This window comes from Desmodus rotundus, chromosome 5 (genome assembly GCF_022682495.2).
Source record: "Desmodus rotundus isolate HL8 chromosome 5, HLdesRot8A.1, whole genome shotgun sequence".
Classification (NCBI taxonomy): Eukaryota; Metazoa; Chordata; class Mammalia; order Chiroptera; family Phyllostomidae; genus Desmodus; species Desmodus rotundus.
Genome location: NC_071391.1, coordinates 160,182,316 through 160,188,412, shown reverse-complemented (window position 1 = coordinate 160,188,412; position 6,097 = coordinate 160,182,316). Strand labels below are relative to the sequence as shown.

The 6,097-nt window shown below is 44.7% G+C and overlaps 1 pseudogene; it reads left to right on the top strand.

Moving 5' to 3' along the window:
- The first annotated feature begins 3,180 nt into the window (after positions 1–3,180).
- Positions 3,181–3,799, top strand: LOC112298011 (H/ACA ribonucleoprotein complex subunit 1 pseudogene; annotated as a pseudogene).
- Positions 3,800–6,097: the final 2,298 nt, after the last annotated feature.

Below are 6,097 nucleotides of genomic sequence, written 5' to 3'. Positions count from 1 at the left end.
ATCACCTCAGGGTTGTCCTCCCCTAAGGCCACATGTTCCTCCTAGAAGTGGAAGACAAAAATGCAAAATGTGCAGTTGAGAATCACAGAATTTATTTTCATGCAAAAATCCCTTCTTCTTAAAACCTAAAATAAAAAATAGCCATTCTGAAAAAAAAATCCCTTCTAGAGCAGTTCTGATGCTTTAGTCATCTCTCTTTGAATTCTGTGAGTGACAAGCACCTCAGTAGCCCCCAAAACAGCCCCATCTATTGTTGGCTTGTTCCAATTGTTACCAACTTCTTTATGTCATACTGGAATAGCATTCCAGTCACTTCCTGTTGTCACTTGTAAATTTTATTTTCTGGAACAACACAGAAAAATTCCATTTATTTTTTTTAGAATATATTTTATTGATTATTCTATTACAGTTGTCCCATTTTTTCTTCCCTTTATTCCCCCCTGCCCCATACCAACCTCCCACCAGCATTCCCCCCACTTTAATTTATGTCCATGGGTCAAACATATAAGTTCTTTGGCTTCTCTATTTCCCATACTATTTTTAAACTCCCCCTGTCTATTTTGTACCTACCATTTATGCTTCTTATTCCCTGTCCTTTTTTCCCCATCCTTCCCATTTCCCTCCCCACTGATAACCCTCCAAGTGATCTCTATTTCTGTGAATCTGTTCCTCTTCTAGTTGTTTGCTTAGTTCATTTTTGTTTTTTTAGGTTTGGTTGTTGATAGTTGTGAGCTTATTATCATTTTACTTTTCATATTTTTATCTTCTTTTTCTTAGATAAGTCCCTTTAACATTTCATATAATAAGAACTTGGTTATGATGAACTCCTTTAAGTTGACCTTATCTGGGAAGCACTTTATCTGCCCTTCAATTCTGAATGATAGCTTTACTGGATAGAGTAATCTTGGATATAGGTCCTTGCCTTTCATTACTTCGAATACTTCTTTCCAGCCCCTTCTTGCCTGCAAGGTTTCTTTTGAGAAATCAGCTGACAGTCTTATGGGAACTCCTTTGTAGGCAACTGTCTCCTTTTCTCTTGCTGCTTTTAAGATTCTCTCCTTGTCTTTAATCTTGGGCAATGTAATCATGATGTGCTTTGGTGTGTGCTTCCTTGCGTCCAGCTTCTTTGGGACTCTCTGAGCTTCCTGGACTTCCTGGAAGTCTATTTCCTTTGCCAGATCAGGGGACTTCTACTTCATTATTTGTTCAAATACGTTTTCAATTTTTTGTTCTTCCTCTTCTCCTTCTGGCACCCCTATGATTTGGATGTTGGAACATTTAAAGTTGTCCCAGAGGTTTCTAAGTCTCTCCTCATTTTTTTGAATTCTTGTTTCTTCATTCTGTTCTGGTTGAATGTTTATTTCTTCCTTCTGCTCCAAATCGTTGATTTGAGTCCCGGTTTCCACCCTTCACTGTTGGTTCCCTGTATATTTCCTTTATTTCATATCTCATAGACTTCACTTTTTCCTCTATTTGTGACCAAATTCAACCATTTCTGTGAGCATCCTGATTACCAGTGTTTTGAACTGTGCATCTGATAAGTTGGCTATCTCTTCACTGCTTAGTTGCATTTTTTCTGCAGCTTTGATTTGTTTTTTCATTTGGGCCATATTTTTGTGTCTCTGAGCACCTATTACATAGTAAGGAGCAGAGCCTTAAGTATTTGCCAGGGAGGGACAACCTAGGTCCATGCATTGTGGTGCTGCATGTGGGGGAGGGGTCTGAGAGGGAACTCTGCTGCTTGCTCAGCTCCAGGCCAGCTTTCAGTCACTTTCCCCATTACCCACAATCAAATTGGGCCCTTCTGGTGCTGACTTCAGGGTGGGTGGTTTTGTGTATGTTCTAGGACCCTGTGGATCTCTCCAGCAGATCTCTTGTGAGGCTGGGAGTTTCTCCCCTCGCTGCAGCCAACACAGGTTTTTTCAGTCAGAGGCTTTGAGGCCTTATTTCCCGGGACTGGAACCCTGGGTTGCGCAGTCTGTCTTGCTCCCCAGTTGTTCCTCCTGGTTTATTGCACACACATGTGGGACCGCCCGCTCTACCAGCCGCCTCCTTGCTGCCAGTCCTCTCTGCCTGGCTGCCCATCTCTGCCCCTCCTACTGATCTAGGTGAGTGTTTCTCCTTTAACTTCTTGGTTGTCGGACTTCCATACAATTTGATTTTCTGGAAGTTCTGGTTGTTTTTTGTTTTTTAAATTTGTTGTTGTTCTTCTTTTGGTTATGTGAGGAGGTCAAGTGTATCTATCTATGCCTCCATCTTGGCCGGAAGTTAAGTAATGAAAAATTCCATTTCTGATGTGAAGATTCCTTTGAGAACTGAGTTCCCATGGATAGAGAAACCCAGTAGATCCCTTGCTCTCTCCCCAGGGATTACCTGAGGGTAGGGCACTGGGGAGTTACGTAGCAGGCTTCATTTCACATTGTGTACGTCCACAGACTTACATGGTTTGAGAAATCTTTGAGGAGGCACTCTGAACAGTTAGCTGGCTGCTGCAGCTTTACTGAGATGTAATTCGAATACAGAACAGCCCTCCCTAAGATCTGCTATGCACTTGCTCTTTGGGAAGATGGGGGATCCGTGTATGGGGAGGAAAGTTAATACACTATATTGAATATTTATTTTAAAATCAGTTCCTGTGTACTGATGTGTAGTGATCAAAATTTTTAAAATTATACTTAGGAGGTTTAATGCAATCTTTAAGAAGACATCAAGAAACCCGCAGAGAGCACCTTTATAAGCAAATGTGCACTTTGGTCAGACTGAGTCAAATGGGCTGGGTTAGAATTCCAGCTCTGTCACTTATTAATGGTGTGGCCTTAGGCCTGGGCTTCCCCAGACGGAAAGTGGGTGTGAAAATAATGAACCTTGCAGGGTCAGAGAAGGCTTAAGTGAGAAGAGCTCTATCCAGGGCCTGGCGTGCGGCCTGAGGTGCAGCAGGTGTTCAATGTACGGAGTGGTTCAGATTCTAGACCCAATTTTAAACATGAGAGAAAATGTTCAGTTAATGTCTTTATAAAATAAAATAATAACATACACATATAATCTATTAAAATATATTCAAGGTCACATATTAAAGTATTTGGTGTTTAAAATTTTGCTATTTTAAAAAGTAACATCAAGGTGAGTGGGTGTGTGCCCCTGGGCCAGAGGTGCCCGCCCGTGGAGCTGGTAGGAGAGAGCATGTCTTTTTGAGGAGGCAGCTGTGGAAGCTTTCAACAAGGTGGTGGAGGGGGCAGCTTCCATGTTGGCCACAGCAGCAGCAACTGCTTCCGAGGTGGAGGTGGTGAGAACTTCAGAGGCGGTGGTGGCAGTGGTGACAGAGGAAGATTTGGACATGGGAGTGGCTGTGGAAGCTGTAATGAAAGCCAAGGGCAGGGGCCTCCAGCACACATGGGTTGATTAGGAGTTCCTGCATCTCCATGAAGATATCATAGTTTGCAAATGTACCACAGATGAAAAGGTGCCTTATGTTAATGCTTCACTTTATTTAAAAAACAAAGAACAAGTTGGAAAAGTGAATGAAATATTTGGACAACTTAGACATTTTTATTTTTTCAGTTACGTTGTCAGAAAACATGCAGCACTGTTCTTTTAAAAACTGCAGAGGTTTTTAGCTCGGGCTCCAGGTGAGAAGGGACCTCCAAGAGGCGGTGGCAGGGGCTGCGGAGGAAGAGGGAGAGGAGGAGGTGGTACAGGAGGTAGAGGTGGTGGTTTTAGAGGTGGACAAGGAGGGAGGGACAGGGACTTCCAAGGAGGAAGTGGTGGTTTCAGAGGGAGAGGACATGAAGTGTCACAGTGACAGAGGAGCTTCCCTGGTAGCTTTCGGCATTAGCCTGCATGGTCTCCTTGCATAGATCAGAAACGTGTTTCCTGAGCAATTCTTGAAGCCCCTCCCGCTTATTATATCACAGTGATACTCAAGACGTCAACGTCATACAAACATGAGCGCAACTCTGGAAGAGTTTGGACAAGAGTTTCAATGTTTTCTCTTGTGCTTTGAACCGTGGTTGCTTACTAAATGGACAATTTTCATATAAAAAAAGCAATTTTAAGAATTTTTGAATTTTAAAAATATTTAAATAATTAATAACCAGTCATGGTTTCAAAAAAATTTAAACAATAGAAAAAGGAATGCAAATTCCCTTATCATCGCTCCATGCAATCCTAATCGTAGCCCCCCCCCCCCGAAAATTCCACCGAACAGCCAGGTGTGTAACCTTCCGGATATGCACATATACACACATAGGCTGTTTTTCCTTCAAAAATGAGCTCATGCTCCACACTGTTCTTCAGCTTCCTTTTTTATCTAACATGTTATGATGGAGCTGTTTCATGCTGGACTTGACCTCCATCTCAGTCCTCTTCATGGCCACGTATTATTTGGATGGGTTTTTAAAGATAGTAAAAATAATGTCAGTAAAATGGGGTGTTTCCTTGACTCCATGATTCTAAAGAGTGCGATTAGAAGAATAAAAATTCAAGTTAACATCTGACCACTCCATCTCTAAAATGTGGCTGACATCTAGAGAGCAGGTGGGAGAATAATCCAGATACGACAGTTAGGGCTGGCTGGTGTGGCTCAGTGAATGGAGTGCTGGCTTGGGAACCAAAGAGTTGCCTGTTCAATTCCAAGTTAGGGCACATGCCTGGGTTAAGGGCCAGGTCCCCAGTAGGGGGCATGAGGGAGGCAACCACACATGGATGTTTCTCTCCCTCTCTTTCTCCTTCCCCTCCCCTCCCTCTAAAAATAAATAAATAAATAAATAAAATCTTAAAAAAAAAAAAGACAGGGGATGCTGGGTGAGCGGGAATTGTTTTTGTACTAATGACAGTCACCCCTACAATGACATGGCGTGCTCTGTCATGCACATCACAGTTGGCACTGACAGTTCCAAGGATGCAGGGACCTACTATCCCCATTTTAAATCTGAGGACCCTGAGCTCCAAAGAGGCTTCCCTGCAGCTGGGAGGCCAGGAGTTGGGAGTGAGGTGGAGGAAAGGGAGCTTTTCCCCAACCTGACTCCTCAAGGTCCTCAGTCACTCACAGACCATAAAAAGGAGCAAAGTGGTCCCTTGGCATCTGAGCTCATGGCTTATGCTGAGCTCAGTTTGGGAGGACTGCTTTCTAGGACATCTGCTAAAGGACTGGGTGGGCTCTTCTTCATCCACAAGCAGTTGTCAGTGGTCCGCAGTGTTTCCTGAGCATCTGTGATGTGCCATCCCCGGGTTAGACATCACCGAATGCAGAACAGTGGACCAGGCTTCTGCCCCAGCCTGGGCACGTCCACCTCTCTCTGGGACGCTGTCACCCTAGCTACCTGAAATGTAGCTTGGGCTACAGAAGCTGATCTTGGCTTGGAACTGGGGGTGTCAGGGCCTCCATGAGTGCAGAGAGAGGGAAGGGGACCTCCTGTACTCCTGAATTGAAAGAATGAAAGTCTCCCAACATTCATGCTTGTGGTTGCAGAGGTGAGCAGAGAGCCTGACGTCATAGAAGGCTGACCTTGGGTTGTAATGGAGCAGAATGAAGACAAGGGGACAAGAGACCCCATCTGGCAATGGATGGTGATGCTTTGAAAGTGCATCAAACTGCCCAGCCCTGTCATCTCAGTGGAAGTCAGGGAAGGTGATGCAGGTAGGAAAAGCACACTTTGCCCCTCTGACAGGATCCGTGGGGCTCGAAGCTCTGGCCCTCCTTGGCTCAGCAGGGTGATGCTGGGAACAGGGATGGGAAGTCCATGCCTGGGTCTCTCTGAGCTACTCAGAGGGGATTACAACTCTTGTGATATAATATTGTGCATTGGGGTCTTTAGTGAGCCAAAGGGGAGGAGCTGACTGGCAAAGTATCCTATTCCTTCTCCCCAGACTCCCCCAAAGCCTGGGCTGTGAAAGTTGAGTATTAGATGGAGATAAAGACAGTCTTCCTCAGGCCTGAAGAAGATGCTGCAGGAAAGGAGCCACATACCAGGATTCCCACCTTCAGGAGGCACTGGGAGGGCACCTTGCTTAGCAAATCTGTGCCTGTGGAGGAGCCTGGCCCTGGGACATTGCAGAGCCAGTGGCTGCTGTCAGCCTCCTTGTCTGGAGTCATTCCTTC